Source organism: Lepidothrix coronata, unplaced genomic scaffold (assembly GCF_001604755.1).
Source record: "Lepidothrix coronata isolate B3197 unplaced genomic scaffold, Lepidothrix_coronata-1.0 Scaffold3, whole genome shotgun sequence".
Classification (NCBI taxonomy): Eukaryota; Metazoa; Chordata; class Aves; order Passeriformes; family Pipridae; genus Lepidothrix; species Lepidothrix coronata.
This window is the reverse complement of record NW_016690183.1, coordinates 6,026,196-6,051,583: the sequence shown is the minus strand read 5'-3', so window position 1 is coordinate 6,051,583 and position 25,388 is coordinate 6,026,196. Positions and strand designations below refer to the sequence as shown.

Below are 25,388 nucleotides of genomic sequence, written 5' to 3'. Positions count from 1 at the left end.
CAATTTTCATTTTTCTACATGTACAGCTCCAAATCAAATATTACAGGAGCACTGAAAATCTGAAGAAAATGCACCATGAGGCATGGAAAACAATTAGTGGCCAAAAAAAAGGAGAAGTATTCAGTGCACCCCTCACCCTAGAAGTCCAAGCCAATTACAGTAGAAATAGTCAGTGATTCAGCACAAAGGCTCCTTGGCAGACTAGTGAGGAAAAGGCACAATTCCAGCTGGGTCACTCAGAGAAAAAAAATGCAATAGTGCATCATGAGGGCAGGATTTGAGTCTTCAGCCCTTAAAAAGGGGTACATTTAATTCAGTTCATGTAATTCCTAAAAGGACCTATTTCATTTATATTTGCTTTCAAAACACAAACTTAAAAGTGGTTCATTATCACAGGGTCAAAAAATTCTGCAACCATCAAGGGTCTTTCCAATAGCTCAACTCAGGGAATAATGCATTTCTGGAGTAGTGGACTCTGATACTTCTGGAAAGAACAGAGCACAACCCAAAATTTCACCATCAGGGATTCTGTAATGATTTTTCCTAAAAGAAAGAGTGGGGTTAAAAATCACAGAATATTATGGAATATGTCGAATTGGAAGGGACCCACAACAATCACTGAGTCCAACTCCTGGCCCTGGAAAGGTCCATTGCCAAGAGTCACACCATGTGCCCAAAAAGAGGAGCTTCAGGTAATTGCTTTGGCAACATGTTAAAGGAGTCTTGAACTTAACTGATGGAAGAAATAATCAAAAAAAGGAAGCTTGGGGTTTGTTTGGTTGTTTTTTTTTTTTTTTTTTTTTTTTTTTTTTTTTTTTTCCTGACAGAGGAGCCAAAATTTTGGTCATTGTCAGAGATAAGACAGGATGAGACACCTTCCTTCTATTTGAGCACTCCAGATCTTGAGTATGAATAAACCATTCATAAAATTAATCTCAGAAGAGCTATAGATTAGAAAAAAAGACAATGGGGAAGATAGAATAGAGGAAGGAGTCATAAAAAGCGGAGAAAATACGGAGTTATGGAAAAAAAAAAAAGGAGTTGAATGGTTAGGGCAGAAAATAATAGAACCAGAGGAGGAGAGGAGAGTTTGATGTTATTAAAAGTGATGAAAAGGTAACTGAGATACTTATCATTGAGATTCAGAAGAAATGCTACTGGAGCAAGAAGATGGCACATATGAAGCAGAGTCATTACTTGCAGTTGAGGAAGTTCTTATGATCACAAGAATTTTTCATAATGTGCTCAACCAACTCTGGCTGACTTGGAATATAATGAAGTCAGAAACAGGGGTGAAATAACCGAGCTAAGGGACAGCGTGGTAGGAGTCAACAGCTGATTTGACAAAAGATAGAAAAAAGATGAAAGCTAATTTGAATGGATTGTTTCTGAAAAAAAATCAACTGCATGGGCTTGAGCTTCATCCATGGACAGCATGATGAAAAAAAAGGAAATCAATTTCAAAATAAATTTTCAATTTCTACAATCAAATGGTCTTGTCCAAGAAGTGCTTCTAGCAATGAACTTATCTTAAAGATAAAGCTGCAGACAGTAAAAAATATACCTATTAGGAATATTTTAAAAACATGTATGTATGACCTTATTTGCATAAAAAATAAAAATATGAAGTTAAAATCAAAGCTTTTGCTGTTTAAAAAAAAACCAAACCAAACTCCAGGACTTCTTACCATTTTCTTAATAATAAAACCACAACATACCACAATACAAATACTGTTCTTTCAAAACTATTGTCCTTACAGTGATACCAATGATGCCAGAAGTGTCAGGTTCATAAATTTTACTGTCCAGCTGGAAGCGTATGTGCATGTGTTACTGTTCTACAGCACTCACATAAAACATTTAGAATATAATCATTTTAAGGTGATACTGTCAATATTTAAATAATGCTAGTTCTCTTTTTTTTTTCCCAATACTCTTGTTTCAGATAACACCTGGCAATTCTATAATTAAAAGAGAACAATGGATTTATTTCCTACTGCTCCAATATGGACTGCCTGCAGAAAGCAAGGCTTTCAGATGAGGCTGTGGAATCTCCAGTCTTGGAGGTTTTCAATACTTGACCAGATAAAGCCCCAAGCAACCTGGTCTGAATTCAGCACTGAGCCTGTGCTGGCCAGCAAGATTCTGGGATGCAGAACATCCAGTATAAACAATTTCAGTACTTATCTCCTGACAGTCAATCTTGGTAATAGACCCCTAGTAAAGTAGTGTGTTCATGACTCACTTAAGAAAATAAGATTATAGAACATGCATAGGTAAACCCAGTATTTGAACAATTGCATTTGATAAGGGAATGAGAGTGGGAAATTCAGTATCTGATGCAGGGAAATGGGGTAAAACCTGACCAAAAAATAGCAGGAGGGATCACAAGTAGACTCCATCAGTGCTGTCTTCTGTATTGCTCAGTATCGCACTTGTCCCTCACAATAAAGATTTTGAACATGGTGCTACGTAACTTTTAATAAGATCCAGTTCTACCTGCGTCCTGGTTCTGGCCAGGACAGGGTTAATTTTTTGCAATAGCTGGGAGGGAGCATGACTAGGACTTGGAGGTTATTCTATTTCACCTCTGTCACTGCTGGGGGTGAGGGGAAGGGACACTCTTCTGGGGAGAAGAGGTTCCTTGCAGTTGAGAAAATGTGGCAGAGGGAGCCATAGGTATTGTCTATTATCAGGGGTTTTTTCTGTGTGAATAATTTCTTTTCTTATACCCTCCCTCTCTCATTATTATTGTTGCTGTTGCTGTTAATTTTCTTATCTCATTGATGCTTCCAGTAAATTGTTCTTATCTCAACCCCTGATCTTTGCCTTTTGTACAAGGAGGGGTAGTGGTGCATGGTTTTAGCGGGAATACTAAATTGGAGAACACCATTCCTAAACCACAAGAACTTGCAATGTTTGATTAACTGACAAGGCTTCAAACTGACTTTTTCAATCAAATCTCTCATAAGGTTCCCCCTGCTTTCACTAGGGGAAAATGTGAAACACAGCTTAAAGTTTTCCAAGGTGGCATGCAAAGATATTAGCCTGACTCTTAAAAGACTTATGACCTGCTATCCTCTCCCATTTGCATGGGGAAACCACAGTGAAGCATCCTGTTAACAGTAAACTCTGTGATTCTGGAGACCTCCTGGGTGTCCCTGTCTCATCCTCCATTGTATAGTTTAGGTCTGTTCCAACAGACTTGGTTTAAATCAGGCCATAAGCAGTGTCTAAATCAATACACATTTCAGAAGCACTTCAAACATGGCATACTGTAGTGGTTTGGTTTTTTAGGCCTTCTTGGTAACCAGGTCGGAACTAGGAAGTGGCCATGTTCCCAGTATTCCCTACAATTTTTTTACATAAGCCAGAGTATAAATAAGATGGGAGAGAAGCCTCTTTCTCTCTTCTCTTCCGGCAAGGTTTGGAGACAGCAGATTCCTGCGGCTGGTCTCACTCCTGTAGGGGAGCTGAGGCCTGGTTGGGCCTACAGGGCCTGTTGTTTCTGCCGATCCATGGTCCAGTAGCATGGCGGTGGCGTTGAGCATGATTGTGCTATCTCAAGGAAAGTATTAAGGTTTTCTTTGGCTAGTTTTTTATTGAGTGGGTATACCTATTTTTGTTTTTTTGTTTTGTTTTGTCCCTTTTTCCTTTCCCTTTTCTGTTTTTGGGTGTTGGGTTTTTTTCTCCTTTGTGTATATAGCTGTCTACTCTTTTATATAGGTCCGAATCATGGGTCATTTACCGCCACCACCTGTGTCTCCTAGAACGCTTCCATCAATTCTGCCTCCGAACAATCCTAAACATCCACTGGTCACATAATGTGACCAATACATCTGTTCTAGAACAAGCAGCGGTCACAAGTATTGAGGCCATGTTACTGAGAACACAGCTGCGTTGGGCAGGACACATCTCAAGGATGAAGGACCACCGCCTCCCTAAGATCACGCCCTATGGTGAACTTGCCGCAAGAGAGGAGCCCCGAAGAAGAGATACAAGGACTCCCTGAAACAACATCTCAGCCTTGGCCATAGTGATCAACATAACTGGTCTACTCTGGCCTCCAATCGGGAGGCCTAGAGACACACTATCTATAATGCTGCTGCTTCTTTTGAGAAAGCACGCAGGATCACTCTCGAGGAGAAAAGACAATGCAGAAAGAATCGTGTCTTGCCGATACTATCCAAGGAGTCTTTTGCAACCGGACTTGTCTATCTTGCATTGGCCTCTTTAGCCACCAGCGTGCTTGTAGCAAATGTGGGTAGAGTCCTTCTCAAATCTCCATTCGCGAAGCCTGGCCATGATGGTATATAGTTTTTGTAATTGTATATAAATGTAATATAAACGTAAATATATTTATATATATAGGTCTCTCTTATTTCGGTTCTCTTGATTTTTTTTTTTTTTCTTTTCCCTTGGTCTGGGGGGGGAGCTTTTGCGGTGGTGTTGGAGACTTGGCAGGGAGCCAGCTCCAAACCACCACACATGCAAAAACCGTTTCTGAAAAATTCACATTTTAAATATATTAAAGACTTGCAAACCTGAGAAAACAGAGAGATGTAACCCTTAAAAAATTTTAATTTTTCAGATTTTCAATCTGCCTATGGATATACATTGCCCCTGCAATATGTCACAAACATTAAACTTTCAACTGGAAGAAAATGAGAACAATTCTCGGCCACCTTTTTTATAAAAACCCTTCAACCATTTGTAATGTTTTTTGACCAGTAAATAATAGAGCTGCTTCACAGAGCTATTTAAGTCATATTATTTACAGCTGGAAAAAAATGAGGAACAGTCATTTTCTAGGAAGGCCAAAAAATACATTCATGCAAACTAAATTAGATTAGGATTTTTTTGCCATTGGATTGAGAAGATAAAGGATAACCATTTCAACTTTTACTTTGCCTAGTATTGCATTTATATATTCACATGAAAGATCTCAAACACGGAACTTACGAGTGTTAATAGGTTTCAGTGCTATTGCTGATGTGCTGAGACTAAATACAGATGGAACTACTGAAATATTGCTGTAGTTGGAATGTCCATGCAGAGTCTTTTAAAACAGTGTTCAGTGGCACTTAATTTTTTTTTAATCATGTGGTGTCAAATTATACACCACTGTGCAAAGACTTGTTAAACAGACTCTTGAGAAAGCATCTTCGCAGTTTTAGGGTGGGGGTTGTTTAGTTTTGCTGCTTGTTTCTTTTTTAACAGGGGTTAGTGGGTAGAAGGTAAATCTGCAACTCTTGTCGTTTTCCTCTACAGTCTCACTGCTGTGAGACCAAATACCTCCTGTGTGCACCAAATACCTCCGCAGCTTCAGGGGCTGCAGTACTGACAGTACACAGACGTGGAGAGGAGCTGGGAGCTAGGACAACGCAAAAGTCCATTCCTCATGTTGGTACTGCACATATAGCTCTTCTCAGAGAGAACTAGGCAGAGAGATATTTCAGCTACCTGCTTGTACAACAGTAATTGTTTTTCAAATCCTGCATTTTGACCTGACACATACTGGATGAAATTTGGTCACTGCCCAGCATGTCTAAGTGCAGCTTCCCCACAGGCAATGGAGCCCTGCTAACGAACAAACAGGGCTAGTCTCCAGTAATGGTCAATTCCTATGCTGCAATACTTGAAGAATCACCACCAAGGGGTTCGGGAAGAAGAAAAGTTAAATAAGGGAAGCGTAGCAGATCCATTGTATTCTGAACCTCCTGCCATTTTCCATCACTTTCTCATTAAAAAAATGGAACATTTGAAGGCATCTTCAGAGTACATATTTATTTTGAGTTATTGCTATTGTTTTAAACTAGACAGAGGCTCAGCTGAACCAAGAACTGCACAGACAATTGGAAGAAAATGACCCTTAATACAAAGAGTTTACAGACTGAACTTCTACTATTGAACCGCACAGCAGTAGTCCCAAAAATATGGCAAAATATATCAAAATACATGTATTAAAATGAAAAATTGAATAAATAGATGGAAAATGCTCAATTTTGCAGCATAATTCAAGGTCTATGTTAAACTCCTAGGAGACAGAACCTGCTGGTTACACCTCACACTGTTCCTTAAGAGATAGCTTTATGGGAGAGACTTACAGAATATATTGTCAATATATAAAATATATACCTGTGAGATAACAGAGAGACATCATGTCTTTCTCTCTTGTACCTTTTATATTCACTATCAGAAGCAACTCGTGAGTTTCTCAGAAACCTAATCTTCAATGAGTAACACGAATATTCATAATATTCATAACAGCAACTGTTTGCTGTATGCTGACTAGTATTGTTTCAATGCTTCTTCATGCTCTTTATTACACTTAAGATTACAAACTCCATGGAGAAGTGCCTACTTTTTAATTTTATTTTATATATGCTGAGGGCATGGCACATATGAGGATCTGATCTCCAAACATATATATTATAATGAATAGATTAAGACCTTAACTACTACCACTAGTTTGTCCTATACAGAATTCAGATTTCTAAGTTACCTTCCTCACCAATTTCATGTCAATAAACTAATTAGAAATGTTTCATATAACCGTATTTAAGAACAGCCAGAAACTTTGAACAGTTTAAGTAATGAGCAAAAAAAAATCAGAGAGGTTACTTATTGCATTGTATAAATGAGCTGACACATTACAAGAAAAATCCATCTTGCACTAACAATAGACATTTAGATCTTCTCTTCTGAGCCTTCTACCTTTTAGAAACTCATAGCAAATTAAAAGTATAAATTCATTAAACATCTCTATGTTGGAGGACATTAAAGAAGTAATGTTTGCCCCATTATACCTTAAACTAAAAATGAAGGTATTTTCCCAAAAGCAGGAGAAGCCAAAAGTACCAATTATGGTCCTCTCATTTAAACAAGAGACCATCTTTCTCTGATCAGACAACCGAAATGTATGCAAGAAACTATTCTGTAACATTTACAGCAAGCATCAGTAATTGCGATTTCAGTGTATGAAAAATGGATGTAACTTAGTTAACAATGCATACTGTATATGCAACCTCAATTAATTGTTTGCCTAGTAACATTTTGGAATATCAGGGAAAAATAATATTTCTCAGTTGTTCTGCTGGCTGGTTTTAGTTTGTTTTGCTTTTCCATTAAGAATCTGGTATTTGTGGTTGACAATTTTATTGCATTAATGGCAGGAAACAACATGAAAAGAATGCAGACAGAAGTGGAAAGGATTAACACAAGCATTTTGACCCATTGCAGGGACATTCTAATTATGATGGTGAGTAAAGACATGTAGTGGAAAAGGCCAGCTTCAATAACTGTTCATTGAATGAGCTTCACACTTTAAATTTGAGTTTCAAGTCTAAAAAGCTGAAGACTTGCAAAATGTTAGTGAATCTTTGTTCTTTGTAGCATTGTACTAGATATGGACCCCTTCAGTTCTGCAAACTAAAAAGTACAATGGTATAAGACGACAAAAAAATTAAAGCTGTAATTTAAGTTGAATCATCATGCAGCTTCACTGAAAAGTCTGGTTATTAAAAAACACCTAGGGCTCAATCTTCAATTTAAGGTGCTTTGGCTGTTTTAAGTTGTTTGTCTTTGCAAACACAGCTTGAGTTTTTGGCATTTGCAGTTAAAGGCTGAGGCATGATGAAAATTTGGGGTCAACGTGTCATGCTTAATTTGTTGTTATAAGAAGCACAGTATATTCTGTACTAATTGCATTTACTCATTGCCATATTTACCTTCATTAAAAAGCAAGAACAAAAAGAACATTACTGTTTAGTTTTATTTGAAGATGCAATAGAATTTGCCATTTCCTGGGAAACAGAATACGTTTAAAACTCCTTATCACATAATTTATGTACAATTGGAGATGCATCTAGCTTTGTCTTATTAAATGAGGAGCAGATCTAACCACCAGTGAAGTTAACAGAAGACTTCCCCTTACACTTCAGCAGGCATTGGATTAAAGCATTGTTTTTTGGTGAGTCACAATTTGCTACAGCTGTCATTTTATCAGTTTTGCAGACCTTATTTGTGAGTTTCAATGCATGTTTCGTTTCTTTTTATTTTGAGCTTTGGAATTTTTCTTGTGGGCTAGGAAGGATGGTTTTTTCAGGAACTGATGTATTTATATTTTGAAGACAACTAAATGTGAAATGTATTGATCAAAATATAACGACTTCCACAGTTCAGTTGCAAAGGATAGCAGCTAAACTCTGTACAGTGACTGCACTTGGGTTCTACAAACATTTGTACAAGTGAGTAACTGTACCTATTAACTGGTCCCATAGGTTCAATGGGACTACTCACTTCATTAGTTTCTGATGTGCACGGCTGTTTGCAGCATCAAAGCCCCACTATGAAGCAGAAAGAAAACATCTCCTTGGAGGGAGCGAGCTACCAAACAGAAAATACATGAGGGGTAAGGAACAAAGAGATATTTCAAGATGAGGTACTGCACTGAGAATAGATGAGTCATGGAAAAGATGCTAAGTGATTCATTACTAACAGAAGCTTGGCCAATAAAGAATGTACAAGTATGAAACTAATGACTGTACTTTTACAATACTACCAAACTATTCGCTTTTATAAACTTAACATAGGAATAATTTTCTCCCATTGTGAAAATTTATTATGCAATTAGTTGTCACTTTAATAAACTATATGCATGGCCATGATAATGGTTGCTCAAAATACCGAGGACTTTACAGTTTTTGTTTTAAAAAAGAAAAACACTAGGAACTTCAAGTCCTGCCAATTTTTTCTCCCTGCCAAGTCCTATTAGCATAAATGAACGGTTTATTTTAAGAAATGCCTGATAAATTACTCTACACAATCGGTAATGAGGGTACTGTCAGCAAAGGAGAATCATTTCCAAAATTTACTTGGCACAAATGAGTGGTTGACTAGCTCACAATCATGTTACGTGGCCTGAGGCCCTGTTTTATTCCATAAATCTGCCTGACCTCTTCAGGGCGAAAATTAGTGATTCCATAGAAAAGGTAGCTGGGCAAACTTGTTCTGTTGGTGCATTTTCTCCTTTTTAAGAAAAAGTAACACATTCAAACTGTTTGTAGGACTATTTCTATAGCTTCCTGGGTTTTGGCATACTGAAGCTGCAGCTTAAAATTATTGTCAAAGGTTGTATATTAAAATCACACATTTTTATCACAAATTACAAGAAACAAAAACATAAAGACAAGAATTATACAGTTTCTTAGAAAAAAATGAGAGGCACAAGTCTCCATCATTCTTCAGTTAATCTCAACATCAGTGTGTCACCTAAAAAATCAATTCTCTTTCCTTTTCAGAATATAGTTTCAAAACTAAAGAGGAATCCCTTGGCAGATATTATTGTGTCAATTAGCAACTAAAGCCAATAATCATTCATCATCTCTTCTAAAGAATCCCTGGTAAAAGTCCCTAATACTTAATCATCATTGCTATGGAATTTATTACATCAAAGCAAGGAAAAAACCTTTCAAAGAAATAATTTAAGATAACAAGGTTTTTAAAAAAGGCCTAAGAAGTCATGTATGCTCCACTCTCCCATCACTGCAAATTACTTCCAATTGTTATTCCTGCTTTTAAAAATTCTATTGTTAATGTTTTGTCCAGCCAAGTCCCAAATGATAGTTTTCTCACACTCCCTCAAAGACCACTTGACTAGTTAAAAGGTTCTTTTGTTCCAATTTTCAGAATATTTCAAATATAATTTAATCTGCACAAATCTTGTACATCGTCTGCCGAGCTCGTCATGTCTAACAATACGTTAAATATATGGTCAAACATTCATATCCAAATACACAGGCAGTCTGTATAAAGTACAGATGAAGATAAAAGGTCCCATAAGTCTTGTGAAGTTTCACAGGAAAAGAATACACAACAACCGCCTCCCAAAAGGTCTGTTGTGAATCCCAATGCTTGTCAATGCACAGCTGTGGTACTGTTAATGAGATGTTGCACTACCTGCCTTTTGACAATGGAATGAAGGGTCTGGAGAGCTGAGAAGTTCACCCCAAGCACAGGAGAGTGCTGTGCAGACTGACTTCTGGAGCTGAATCAACACACTGACAGACAGATCCAGAGCACATGTTCGCCATGACACATCCAAAGGTATCCATAACTATTATGAAATCCAGAGTTGACTAACAGTCATGGTACTTCAAGGTTTTGTTCAATAAAGAGACTTGATCCTGAGATGACTACGAGTGACAAAACCACCCTGTAGCAAGGTTTGCAAGGATGATTTCTCTTCTCTGGGAGAAGGATTTTAGCCATGGTAAAGTTCTCATACCAAGAAATATATGTGAGTTAAAATGCAGCCTGATATTTCAGAAAAGCTTATCTCTGCATAAGTGTAACTGTGTGAAACAGTAAGAAATTACATACTCAGAGACTCTAAAATCTCTCAAGCTTTTCCATATTGATTCCAGGCAGCTGCCTAATGAAATGTTTCTTTTTCCAGAGTGGGGTTCTGAACACAAAACTTTACTTAACCTGTATGAAGCACATACCACACATTTTCTCAGAGCACTGAGGACCAACAAAGCAAACCTCCCAGGTCAAACACCTTCCTGGAAGAAGGCTGTGTCTCCTCTCTCAAACCTAGGATTTGACATCAGAAGGGAGAAACATTTTTCCCTTTCCTGGGTTTATTCTGATGTTTCAAAGGGTATAGGGGATAAGCAGAAACAAATGTGGAGGTTTTAAGGGATAATTTTTTTTCCTATTTTTATGAAAGACTATTATAAACAGCTTACAGGTACACTGTACAGGAATGGGGGTATAATCTACAGCACACCAGTGCTGCATTCTCCTGCAGCTACAGCTGTATGGTCACCAGTTCTAACCACAGAACACCTTCAGAACAGCCTGCGGAACAGTTCTGCTGAAACCCAATGAATCAAGCGTGTAAGTTAATATCGCCATTGCCATGGCCATATGTATTTTTATTTTACTTTTCCTTCAAGCAAGCTATGACAACTTCTGAAAGAAGTGAGACTTTGAGCTTCTGTTGGCATCAAGATTACACTAACATCTTTTTTATTATTTTCCTTTATATTGCTCATTTACTTTGATTTTGATTTGGTGTGGGTACTATCTTCAGATTTCCCTCTGCTACTAACTTCAGCCTTTAGTTTCTGTTATTGCTGCAAGTGGATTTTTGATGGTTGAGGCAGACCTGTTCATCCATACAATGGTATCAAATCATTGATTTTCACTAATTCATTGCACTGTCTATTGTTTCTCTTTGGCACTGTAGACTTAGTTTAGCTGTGTCAAGGTAAAAAATTATAAAGGGAGATGATAGAGGGAAGGGGAAGAGATGCTGTAATGTGAAAGTCGAAAAATGCAAAGTGAGGACTACTCACCATTACTATTCTTATTAACAAGCTCTTCATTGCTAAATTAACTTTCCTGTTGCTCTTTGAGCATCCAGGCTAATGTGACCTATTCTGTGCTAAGTTTTTAGAAATCTGTTGCCAGGCACCCTTAGTTTTCAGACAGTCTGGTTCTCCAGACCTTGCAAAATATGCTTTCAGATATGCCCTAGCTCCTGTTACAGTCTTTGTTCACGTCTTCCAACAAGCCTTATAACAGCTGCAGCACAAAGCTTGTCTAACCATTAGAAAAGGTTGAGTGTTTTTTTGGGGGGGGATGTTTGTTTGTTTTGTTTTGTCTTTTCTTGTTTTGATTTCTACCAGGGCTGATATTTCATGAAGCTGTACAGCCTCCTGTGATCAGTCACAAGTCTGAGCACCTCAGATTGCTACTTCTTTGTTCCCACTTGGGCACTGATGCTTGTTTGACAAACTGCTTGTCTCATTTCATGAAGACCTGTATCAGTAGGTCTGACCTATAGTATATTTCAGGCACACTGTAGCACCCTCTAAGCCTTCTAGGATTGCTGTTAGGTCTCCTTCAAAAAAAATCTATTTCGTATGTACAGTTCATAGGGGTAACTTCCTGTGATAACTGTTCCTTCAGATTGCCATGGTTGGTAAAAAAGCTGATTTACTGTCTGCTCTTCAGGGGACTGCATGAAGCCTACCATTGGAGATGCAGTTTTTGTTCCATAAAATCATGTCTATTGTATTCTGGAAGACACGTCCTGTTGAGTGCATCTACCATAGGCAGTGATTTTATTGGGAAGTGCCTTATTTTAATATCATACTGCCAAAGTTTTATGAAGAAACAAACCTGAGTACAAACCTAGAGTTTTGCCAGGTACTTTCTAGTGGATTTTGGACTAGTGCTGAAAGGTGAATTGAAAGAATTGCATTTCAGAAAGCATGGCTCAGTGTTTCCTATTTATTTCCTGCTTTTAAGTAAATGTTCTGTTCTGGGCTGCTTGGTATGCATTAGCACTACTCCTAACCTCCTTCAAACCAAATAATTTTGCTTTAGCCACCCTACAGAGTCTTAGGAGCAGTATCTGCCCTCTGATTTTCCTCACTGTTTTAAAGATCTCTGATAATTCCAGAAAAAGAATCGCTATGGCTAATAACAATTGGACTGCTTTCATTTTGAGTGTTTTCCTAATTGCGCTGACTTTTCCAGGGTCTTGCTGACATCTCCCCAGATGACAACTAACAGAGATAACACAGTTTTTCTCAAGTTCTACATGTCTATATTCAACTTCATGTTTTGTTTATTACATAGTGACATTGACTGTCTCTTTTGTCAGATCATTAATTTTTAATAGCTCTGTCATCAGCTTCAAGCCACATGTCTGGGAATCCTTCCCAGCTTCAATTTACATTGCAACACCTAAGATGTTGGGTGCAGGTCAAAAGCATTTAAAACAGGCAATTATCTTCCAAAAGGTGTAGTCAGTGCTGTCACATGGCTCTTGTCAAAACGTGGTAAGACTCAGTCAGCCTCACAAACAGTGATGTTAAACAGATGATAGATTATACAGTCTATTGTCTATTAGTGCTGATATACATACATACAATGACACACTTAGAGGTTTTGCTAAATGAAGATCCTCAGTTTACTCCAAATTTTCTTCAGCATTAATTAGGCATCTGAGTCACTCTCTCAAATTCAGTTTCAATAGATATAATAATGTCATTTCTTGTAGCGTTATCAACTTTTTGTTATTACTCTGCCATTATGAATTTTAGTCATCTCACTCTATTTGGGATTATTTCTGACTTCTACTTGATTTTTGTGTGTCTGGTTCTTTGAAATATGATCTTATATTTTCTGAAAAGGAGAAAGCACACAGAGAACACTCTCTCTCCTCTATCATGCTCAGGAAATTAATGCCTTGCATATGTAACACCTCTTGATTTTCCGGTTTCTTGTCCACAGGCTGCATTTGCTCTTTGACTTCAAATATCTGCATCATGGATACCTGATTCTAATTCTCCGGATTAAAGTTGCTCCTAATCAGATTGGTAGGATTAGTCTGCTCATGGCTTCATCATCCAGCTGGAGTCAACTGACAGAACAGTTCTGAAAATGAACTGAATAGCCAGCACCCTTCTTCTGCATCCTTCCGTGCAATTAATTTATCTGGCCCTATGCAAGACAGCTGGAAGACATTTTTTTGAACTGTAATCTCTATGTCCTCTATTACCACTTTCTATATTTTCTAAGCTGCAACATACTAGGCAGAAAGTCATGCTGTGCTCTCGGCTTTTTACATGTTTTTGCTGGGAACAAGACAGTTTTTTTACTGTCTGCTGTATTGTTTCACTCAGTATATACCCTGCAACATGACGCTTGCATTCCTGGCCAGTCTGTCTCTGTCCTGCTTCCCAATTTCCTTTAGTTTGACCCTGTGAACTTGTTCTGCACTAGTAAGACTGTTTTGATCTTTTTGCTAGACAGTTCAGCTGCCCTTGCCATTTGAAGAAATTTCTGTTTTTTTCCACAGCATCTCCTGTATGCTGGAATCATTTGTCACATATATGTTTCTGTGTCTCATTAAGTAATCTTTTATATCTCTAAAAGTACATGTGGATGCCAGAGTATGTGACTGTGAAGGAGGCATATATTCCCCCTTCTGTTTCTTGGGTTCAGATAAAAACACAGTCACATGCCTTCTAGGCTTACAGTATATCAAATACTTCTATCAGCTGCTACAATGTTTTAGGTATTATTAGTACCAACAGTGTCTTATTCAATTCTCTTTTTCACCAGAAGTGATAGTAGAAATGTTTTATTATACTCTTCTCATCTTTACACTCCCCAGTCAATGCTTTATTCACTATATATTAGTTCTGTTATGCTTGAGTAAGGATTTTGTGTATGGGAATTCAGCTTGTTTAGTGAAGTTATCTCATAGATGTTCGTTGCTTCATGGCTGCTTCTTTTTTCTGTTTAAAGCTCTGGCTTTGTCTTTCAGTAAAGCTTTATTCTTGCTGTCAGTCTCGCCCAACTGACTGCTGTATCACACTGTTCTTTACTGCATAAGGGGTAATAAAACAAGAGGGCCACACATTTTTAAAGTCCTGTGGTACTTTATTGAGAGAATTATCTGCAAAGATCTTTCAATTGCCATTAGCATCCCAGCCACAAGCACACAACCAGCTCTTTGGTAACTTCTCCAAATCTCTTTTTCATCTTAAGATCAATGTTTCTCTCTCCCAGCTCCACGTCTTGCTCAACAAGGATAAACTCGAGGAGGCCAGGATGTAAAAATCTAATGAGGTTCTCTATACTGGTAAAGTAACAGATGACTGCACTACACCACATGCTGCCTCACAACAACTGCTATCTTTATTCCATGGTAGCTGCCCATTCTCTCTTAAGAATACAAGTATTCCAACAACTTATTTTAAACTAGTTGCTGGTTGAGGAAAATATTTTAATATTTATGCAAAGAACTGAAAGCTGTCGTAAGACAAACTGCAGAAGAATATCGCCTCTGAAACAATAAGACACAGATTGTGGCATTCAGGACCTTGAACGCTGTGGCCAGAAACAAGGGGTGAAGCCAATGCACAATGTCACTGACTGATGACAGCCCCTAGGACAAGCAGAATAAAAGGGTTGGGGGGGAATCCCCAAAAGATCGCTTTCTTTTTCAGCTATTTATGCATGAGCTATTCTGCCTGCTCTGTAATTTCTATGACTTCTAAGCCTCCCCAGGATTATGAATACCTATTGTTGACTTAATTGGCAGAATAACGAGAAACATCTGCCAAACAAACCCAGTTTCTTAACCTCTGATGATCTTGGACACATTATGACTGTAAGGGAAAGAATAATCCATTTTGTCTCTATGCACAACCCTGGACTAATGCTTTCATAGCATTAGGAGACATTTCCAGTGTACATCAGAGAGCCAATATACAACAGAAACTTCACAAAGGCTGTCTTGTTGTCAGATGCCCATCTAATATGGCCCATGGAATATATCCCATGGAATATATTATGGATATAATAGTAATGCTAGACTGGAAGGGCAGAATTAAATTGATGAAATAAAAAGGTCTTTCCTGCTAGTAAGTAAGTTTGGAGGGAGCTGGGTTGACAGACAGGTGGACAGAAGATAAAATGAAGACGTAAATTAAGATGTTTTAAGAATAGAATAGAATAGAATAGAATAGAATAGAATAGAATAGAATAGAATAGAATAGAATAGAATAGAATAGAATGAAAGAGAATAGCTGAGTTGGAAGAGATCTGTAGAGGTCATCTAGTCCAATTGCCTCACCACTTCAGCTGGCTAGTGGAGGGCTGGATCTGCTGGTTGTGACTGTGTGGAGCTGGACTCCAGCAGACTAGTGATGGGTGGAAGCCTCATTAACACATCTCTCAAGTTCCATCCTTCATGCTTTGTTGTCATCAAATGTAGGAAACAGGGAAGTTCATGGCCATATCTTCTGAATTTAGATTGCACTAAAACATCAAGAAATGTAGGTTTCCCTGTCCACATCATATTCTGGATTTCATGGCACCCATGAGGCAGAAGTTCTATTCATGGTATAGTTCTACAGCCTCCATCTTCCCCACCACCTGAGGCTCTGACATAAGAGACATCCCCGACATCAACTCTGAAGAACTGTAGGATAGAAATAAGTAGCACAATGTCAGGTGGAGTGCCATGAGTTTCTGCTCCAGTTTGGAACCATCAGAGTAGGAAAATATTACAGGAGGCACAAATAGGTCACAGGATGCCTATAAGCCATAAATGTAATACAGGCAAATGCACTCTTGTGTGTCAGGCAAGATATTTCCATAGGAAAGGTAAGAATTGTGCAAAATCCTGGTAAGAGCTCACCTGTACAACTGTGTACCTCTCTCTTTTCAGGTTCAAAGAAGACAGATTCCATCTGGAACGAATGCAGCGAAAGACTAAGCAGCTGATTTATGGGCATGGACAGCCTACAGAAGAAAATGGTGACTGGAAGGAGGAAAAGTGAAAGGAAAAATACGGTAAAGAACACTAAACCATTTGGGACTTCTTTCCCAGAAAACAATCTCACCATAAACAGTGTAGTAGCAAATGCCCCTTTGTGAATTGGTGAGGAAATCATGCATGGTCTTTATATCCCTGCAGAGTTCATGCTCAGGGAACCAAAGCCCTGTCTTTCATTTCTGGCATCATCACAACCAAATGGATGTATATGGTATAAATGCCCCTATTTACATGGTCTGAAGTTACATATTAATTTTGGCACCAAGGTACAAAAGAATAGTACCTCCTCGGTCTTTCAGCACTTCAAGTCTTAAATGCTAAAGGCAAAGAAGATTTGACAAGGTTTTAGGTAAGACCTGAACATCTTCCCACAAATCAAGGTAGGCAAATAACTCTTAGAAAGGTTAAAGGGACAAATTAACTCTGAAAGTTCTACTCTGTGGCTGAGGGGTGTTGTGTATCATGTATAAGCACAGCCAATGGTTGTATTTAACAGAGGAGCTGTGCAGCTTAGTTTCAGTAGGATAAGGTGATTATGACAGCAATAGCAGGTTTGAGAGTCATCTTCATCAGAGAGCAAGCCCCTCAGGAGATAAGATGATCCACCAGCCCTTGGAGGTGCCTGAGGCTGTCGGGCTTTTTCAGCCAGATAGCAGTGACAAGACCAAGGGAACACCTTGAGGAACACTGCGTGGAGTTTGCCATCCTCATCCCCTGTGGAGTCTGAGTCAGCAGCTGTATGAAATGCGATGCAGAGATATTGTCAAGGGCCCCAGTGGTTTGTAGCACCCACTGGTGCTCTGTCAGGCACAGGAAGTATTTTTGCCCCCAACATAGATCACACTGGGGGCATTTGACCACTTTCAAAAGCCCCTGAGATGACTCCAGGAAGGTGTGACCAGCCTGTGGGATGAGGAAGGGGCAGGTCTTGCTCACATGCTCAAGGAATAGCCAATGACCAGCACTGGGGTCAGGAAGGAACCTGTTCCTGAGGCAGATTGGCACTGATCCTGAGGGCTTTTTTGCCTTCCTCTGCAGGCATTGAGCATGACCTCAAGTCCCTTTGGGCTGGGCTGCTGCCTGCTGTGCATGCACCATGAAGATGGCCTCTTGTGCCCTGCAGTTGAGGGGAGGAAGGCTTTTTTTATCCCTTGTGGTGGACCAGCAAGTGTCCCCAGGGATTTTTTGCTTTCCTCTGCAACACTGAACATGGCCCCTCACCAGGACTACTTTGTGCTATTTTGGCCAGGTACTGCTGCTCAGGCACCACAAAGGTGACCCCTGTGCCCCTCATCCCGGGAAAGAAGTTTTCTAGGCTCCCAGGGCAGGCCTCAAGCAGGGCTCCCAGGGGTTTGCAACCACTCAGTTGAGGAGCATATCCTGCTTCGGGAAGAAGAGAATGGAATGGAACAGAACAGAATTGAATATAGTTCAGTTGGAAGGGATCTACAGTGATCATTTAGTCCCACTGCCTGACCGCTTCAGAGCTGATAAAAGTTAAAGCATGGCTTTAAGGGCACTATCCAAACATCTCCTAAACAATGACAGACACGGGGCAGCAACCACCTCTCCAGGAGATCTGTTCCTGTGTTTGACTACCTTTTGGGTAAAGAAAAGTTTCCTCATGTCAAGTCTGATCTTCCCCTGACAGAGGCAGATTTCAGCCATTCCTACACATTCTGGCACTGAGTACCAGAGGGAAGAGCTCAGCACCTCCCTCTCCACTTCCCCTCCTCAGGAAGCTGTAGAGACCAGTGAGCAGGAGCAGCTTCCTCCTCTCCAAACCAGACAAACTCTGTGTCCTCAGCCTCTCCTCGTAGTCCATTTCTTCCAGTCCTTCCCCAGCTCTGGTGCCCATCTCAGGACACATTCAAGTACCTTCACACCCTTTTTAAATGATGGGGGCCAGAACTGCACACACTACTCAAGGTGAGACTGCACCAGCACTAAGTACAGGGGGACAACCACCTCTCTTGGCTGGCTGGTGATGCTGTGTTTGATGCACCCCAGGATGTGTTTTGTCCCCTTGGCTGTCAGGGTACACACTGCTGACTCCTGCTGAGCCTCCTACCAACCAGCACTCCCAGGGACTCCTCTGCAGGGCTGCTCTCCTGCCACTCCTCTCCCAGTTTAGACTCGTGTCTGGAATTACTCCATCCCAGGTGCATAATTTGGCATTTAGTTGGTCTTGTTCAGTTTCATGTCACTGCTGATTGCCCAATGCAATAATCAATCCAGATCCCTCTGCACAGCTAGGCCTCCTGTCCCAAGGGAGAGTCAGTAGCACCTCCCAGTTTAGTATAATCAGCAAACTTACTAACCGTGCATTCAACTGCATCCTCCAGATCACTGATTGAACAGAACTGGCTCTAGAATTGAGCCCTCCACTGGTAACTGGTCACCTGACAGATACTGCCCTGTTCACTGCAATCCTTTGAGCCCTGCCCTTCAGCCAGTTCTTCACCCCATGCCCATATGTTAGTCTACATAACAGAGGAAGCAACTCTCAAGGGATAATACACTTTCATGTTAAATTACTTAATTCCTCCTAATCCAAATGGACAATGTAAATGGCATAGTATATGCTGTTGTTACTATATATATATAGTAATATATATAACATAGTAATATATATATAACATAGTAGAGAGTACACTCTATATTTATATAGAGTGTATGTGCCCACATTATAGATGTCTGGGCCAAATTAAATTACTGAAAAAAAATATGCCAAAGAAACCTTGGGTCAAGATGGGGGAAATAAGATCTAACACACAAGATTAGAAAAGAAAATATTTAAAAAGCACATAAATTTAAACTTACCTACTTTTTCACAGAGACAAAATAAATTTCATCATCATATAGATAACATAACCACAATACACAACATATATGGCTTAAATTCATCATTCTAGTCTACGAAATCAAAGTATAAAGGAAAGAAAAACTAATTGGATATATTTTCTCATTTTTTTGCCAATAGATGCAATAGCAATAAAAAACAAAATTTATGTCATATCCTGTATGGTGATTGGTCACATGAGAGTGTTAGGGACTCTGGCGCATGTCTTAGTAATTTGCCTTTTTTCCTATTATATAGCTCACTTACAGCTACATAGATGTCAATCCATTCAATCAGCTTGGGTTTTATTGTAGGTTGAATGTTACCAGTGGGAGAAGACCACTTGTCAATGAACTTTATATTCATTATATCTTAAAGTTCAGGACAAAGTTGTTTTCTCTACCAGCATGTCTCAGTCATTCTATTTCACAGTTGCAGTATTTAGGAAAGACTAGACATAGAAATATGAGACCTGTGGAAGAAGTCAATGTATAATCAAAAGCTGCAAGTCTTTCAAAGGCTGTGTGAGTTGTACACTGATTACATCTGCATGCAGAAAAAACCTCTGAATTAAATATAATCACATTCCTGCCTGGATCAGTGTCTTTGGGCCATAGGTATTGCTAGTTAAGTAGCTAAAAGCAGCGAGGAAGTGGAAATCAGCTACTATCCCAGTATGATGAGCAAACCAATACACAGTCCTTCCTTCCCAAAGTGGTGATTCAAATGTCCTGGTCACCAGGAGTGGGATTTCTTTCATTTTATAAGATACAGGGTTGGTAATGGTTACACTACTCAAATAGAAAACTAAATTTTGAGTTACTAATTACTCTTCTGGTAAAGACATTAAACACTAAAAGACAGAAATTTCCTAAATTGTGATTGAGCTTTCAGTCTTACCTCTTGTCTTTTTAAAGAGCCTCTACAAATGGATCCTCTTAATATCTCTGTGTAATTATCATTCAATACATTACAAAGTGTACCATGAATTGGAATGCTTAAATTTTGTCTTGCACATATGAGGTTTGATATTTTACAGTACATTTAAGTTGATTACTGATCATTACTTCTCATTAATTAGAGTAAATTCAGAAAAATTATATGACAAAGCTCTGAAATAGAGCTCCAGTCTTCAAAAAAGAATAGAGTGCTTTTACTGAGGACATGCTTTACTGTAAATAAGACAACATTGGTTTAATTCATTCATCCTGAGCTTAGAAATTAACCACAACTTACTAAGGCATTTATCTTCAACAGTGTATTCACCATAAATCATCAGAGCATGTAAGTTCCCTGAATGTACTCAATATTTGAAATGTGGTTTAAAATAAACAATTATTTTTTCCTGGTTTTGATATCAAAGATAATTATAATTACACATAAATACTGTCTGAAGAGGAACATGTAAAAATTCAGCATGATACCAGGGCTTAGCCTTCTTTTCACTTCAAATAATTTCCTTTATACAACACTTTGGGAAAAAAAAAGAAAAAAGTTTATATATTAAAAATAAAATATTCAGATTTCTGAATTTTCTGAATCACCTTTCTTATAAATTATATGCACTAAAACTACCTAATTCTTCTCTCACTACAGTTTAACACCAAATAACCTCCATGGGTATCAAGATGGTAATGCTTTATAAGAATTTATAATATATTCATATTAAGATACAGGTGTAATATATAATTATGTTATTGAAGTATAATACATTATTATATTTCACTGGAACTGGTGCCCAGTATACTATTAACTGCCAAGACTAAGATAAGACTTTAGACTTATAGTTTCTAAATACAGTCAATGATTTTTGGTTCATTTTGATCCATGGCTGCGTACACGTGGGAAAAAGAATACCAATCTCTGAAAATACCTGAAACTGAGAAGTATATGCTATGCCTCACAGTATAGCAACTGACTGAAAACTTCCCACATAAAAAAAAAAAAAACCAGAAAACAACAAACATTTAAAAAAAAGTAAAACATAAATGCAAATTCATGGAAATAGTAAGAAATTGCCACGTGGACGTTGTCGGTGGATGACACTGCTTTGAGTGGTGAACCATCCAGCAGTGAGAATCTAATAGTCATATTAAAGTAGTAAACATGGTATTGCTTGCTTTCTGAAAGTCAACTGGAAGGAAGATTCCAAGGTATCGCCACACTAGATAACATTTTGAAAGGCTTAAAATAGGTCAGAATAATAACTCTTACAAGGTGAATGGCATCACAGGAAGACACTAAGGGTTTTCTTTTAAATTCTGAGCTAATCCTCCAATTTCTCTCATTTTCCCCCGGTAGTTTTCTCTACAGTGTCAGTATTACAGAAGCACTTGAAGAATAGATTAAAGTGGTATCTTCCTATCTAACATTGCCATGCATCTATGTCAAAGTTACACTTTACCCATGTATTCTCACAACACTTTTAGAGACAATGAAAGCTAGAGCATGGTACCTAAACCTACAAGAAGCAAAAGGACACATCAGCATTTTCCGATATTTTTTCCTCAGGAAATCCAAGCAAATACGAGGAGTACAAAAGTAAGCTATTAAACTGTGCATTCAGTTCTGAGATAAAACAACTACTAAATCATACAGTGGGGACATTGATTTGTGAGTAGTCAGGAAGTCAGGAAGTAAAAATTCCCTTTCAGGAATTACAATGCAAGTCCTTGTTCTAGCCTTTTAGGAAGGTACCAAAGGTAAATAATACCAACACAAAGATCTATGCCTCTTCTTTATCTTCTCTATACCCCTATGTATGAACAAATGTGAAAACTAGAATGTTTCAAATTACAGGACAGTTTTCATCATAGATTTACTCATGTAGGATTCTAAATCTCACAGTCAAAGCAATGCACCTTAATTTTTTAGCACAAGAATCTTGTGATTTCTTTAGAACATTATCAAATTGCTATGAATTTATATGAGCTTGTATAAGTATGTCTGTGTTCCTGGGCTCGAATATAGTAGAGGTGTGCATGCAGTTGTGCTTTCAGTATGTGCAAATTGGACAACTGGAATTGGGTATTTGTGCATCATCAGCTTTAAAATTTTTTTTGCCCCACATGTTTATAAATTGTACTTCCTCTCTTCACAAATGGGTCTGATTTTCTGTTCCTTGTGATGTACCCTAAAACAGCTTGCAAAGAATATTAAAAAGCTTGTTCTAATCTCCATCTCTGCATCACTTCATTCAAAATCCATGAGGAACACTCCACTTACACATAAATCAAAATCAATTTTCTATTGTCCTGACACAGGCATAATCTCTAAACAACTTTAATTTAAAGCAATGAACTCACATCAAATTTTGAAATTCATTAAGTCATCAATTCCCTTTAACAGAACAATTATCTGGATTTTATATTGGTGAACTGCTTCTACTTTCTGTTATGTTCAGTTTAGTTTAAGACGGCCAAAGAAACAGGGATTTTATGTCTTCTTAGTGGACTCCGTTCTGTATGTTAACAGACTCTGTGTCAGGAAGATTTTTGTAATCAGGTCTTGACCTAATGCCTACTGTTTCCACAGACCTTGGATTACACTTGTTTACATCTGTTCTGTCGTAATTTAAACCTTCTGCATACAGTGTTAGGATGGACAAGCTAGTTTTATTTGATGAAATTGTATGGTCAATGCCATGAAAAGGCAGACCACATGATCTAATGGCCACTGCTGACCACAAAATTGTTCAGTTTAGGTTCAGAGAAAACAGGTTAAGTTCAATCATTCTTTCCATTCATGGGAAGGCAGGGCTTGGGCCAAGACGATATGGCGGAAACACAAATGAGCATTAGTCTACTCAGTATCCTAGGGATTAAGTAAAATTGTCTAAATGTTTAAAACATATTTTTACATTTAATGAAAACAAACTCTTTTTAGCTGACAGTAGATTCCTTTTCTTATCCAATAATTATTAAAGATCATAAAGATACATGAACAATTTATGGGTGTTGAAGTAATTTGGCTGTTTTACAACACACCCGAGGCATGCAGACATATCTTTACAATCACACACCCTGAACTATGTGAGCACCTGGCTGTGCTTGTTACGGAGTGAGAGTTAAGAAACTACTTTCTAAGTTATTGTTACTTACAAAGAAAGAAGTGGCAAATACATTCAAAAAAGAAAAAAACGTTTTTTAGCTGAATTCTCGGACTGTCACTCTTGGTGGGAAACTAATTAGTTTATTTGGCTATTCAGTTAATACTTCAGCTTTTATTTCACCCTCCCCTATTTAACAGCAAGGTGATACTGTTAAGTTTCCATAAGAATTATGTCTAGTTTAAAGAAAATCCAAATATAGCTTAGGACACATGGAAGAAAATATAAAGAAAATATTCTCCAGTAAGCAGAAGTATAATTACTGATCCACATTCAGCAATACTTCAACCACCATTTTACTTATTATGTACAGAGCAGGAAAATGTCCCCACTTGTCCCCTGAAAAATTTTTATCTCTCCTCCTGATATGGCAGTGTCAGGTCCTGGAGAGAAAAACAACTTTGACTGCCATAGCTTAAAGACAGACAGAGAAACCTAGGGTCTGACAAGAGAAGAGTCCAGCACAGAGGCCCTGAACACCAGTCCCAGAGAGCCATTGACTGAGTGACACACAACACTGTTGGTCCCTGTCAGTACTGCTACTCAGTCACTGTGAGACTGATGGAAAAGACTTCCGCTATGTCTTAATTCCTCCAACAACTGAAGTCCCAGATCTAGGTAAGAGACAGCTGGCTTTTCTTCCTAAAAATATTAACTTTAAAAGTATCAACTGTGGCATTAAGACCATTTCAGGAGATATAGCAAGTTCTAAAATATAAAGAAATACTTTGGAAACATATGACAGAGGAGCAAAAATATTAAAAGGTTTGTTGTTTATGTTTTATTTTAAAAGAAATCTTAAGAAATTCCAAATTAAAATATTATTCATTAAAAAGATATACTAGCCTTTTCTACATAATCCCGAAGTTTATAACATATTGTCTGCCATTCCCACCATCTCTTTTCTGCTTTTGCAATCAGTAGGAATATACTGTTTATATATTTATTAAGGGGTTTTTTAAGTGTTTTGAGGACAGCTAGGTGAGCTGTCATACATAATTTCTGGTGAGTTCCTGTAATGGTCCTGAATTCCTCAAAATTGAAATCAGCTCTGTGAATGTAAAAGACATAAATAGTCAGCCCTGATGACTAAAAAAGGTGAATGAGGTAACAGTAATGCCGGTGAAGCTGTTTGTCTCCAATGTACCATAAATAGTGAAGTGAAATTAAAATTTTTCAATCAACATCAGTTAAGCACATGCATGCACACAGGCGAGCACACACGCATATGAGAAAAATGCCTGATGAGAAGCAGACAGGATCAGAAGTTCAAGCAGAGGTTCTTGCAAAAAAGTTGGGATTTTTTATGTTGTTGTTTCTATATTGTAGGATCTCCTAGCTGCAGGAAACAATGGATTGGAGTGCAGACTTCCTTAATTTCCTGCAAACCTCCCCCATGTGGAAGTCACTCTTCTCTGCCATACATCTAGTCCTACTGAAGCTGCCCCCACTATGCCTACATTAAATGGTCAAAAAAAGATAGCATGTGTCACTAACAGCCATATCTACTCCCTGTATTGAAATGTACTGATCAAACACATAGATATCCCAGTGTTATTTCTATAACTGATCTTTCCTGTATATGAAGAAATTAAGTACAAATGCATACATAATAAATAGAAATACATATTTAAAATAACACATGGAGTTTTCCCAGCAAATTCCTTCCCTTAGCAATCAAAGTATTTTTCAACTACAAACCCAGATCTGAAAAACTGCAAACAATTAGTAAGGTGAGACACAGAGAGTGATTTGTCCAAGGTTAAGGAAGAAATCTGTGGCACAGTAAGGAAGTCCTATTAGATTACTTACCTCTTCATCTTATTTCTTAAAACCATTCTTATAAGAGATTGATGAAAATTAATCTCCATGGATCCACGACACCATTTAATGAATCATACAACAGGAAAAACCTACCTCTGGAAAAAAATGTCTTTCCTGTTTCAGTAGTATATTTGTAATGCACAGTGACAGGAGAAGACTGGAAAAAGGGACATTTCTCCTGAGTAGGTTGATTAATTAATATAAGTTGCCTGAATTCAGTCCAAGAAATCTATGTCAAGTAG

General features: G+C 38.2%; 1 protein-coding gene across 3 annotated transcripts in view; it reads right to left on the bottom strand.

The window, feature by feature from the left end:
* SUGCT (succinyl-CoA:glutarate-CoA transferase) overlaps positions 1-25,388 on the bottom strand; it is a 321,965-nt gene that overhangs the window by 25,041 nt on the left and 271,536 nt on the right. The gene's annotated exons all lie outside the window — the stretch shown is intronic.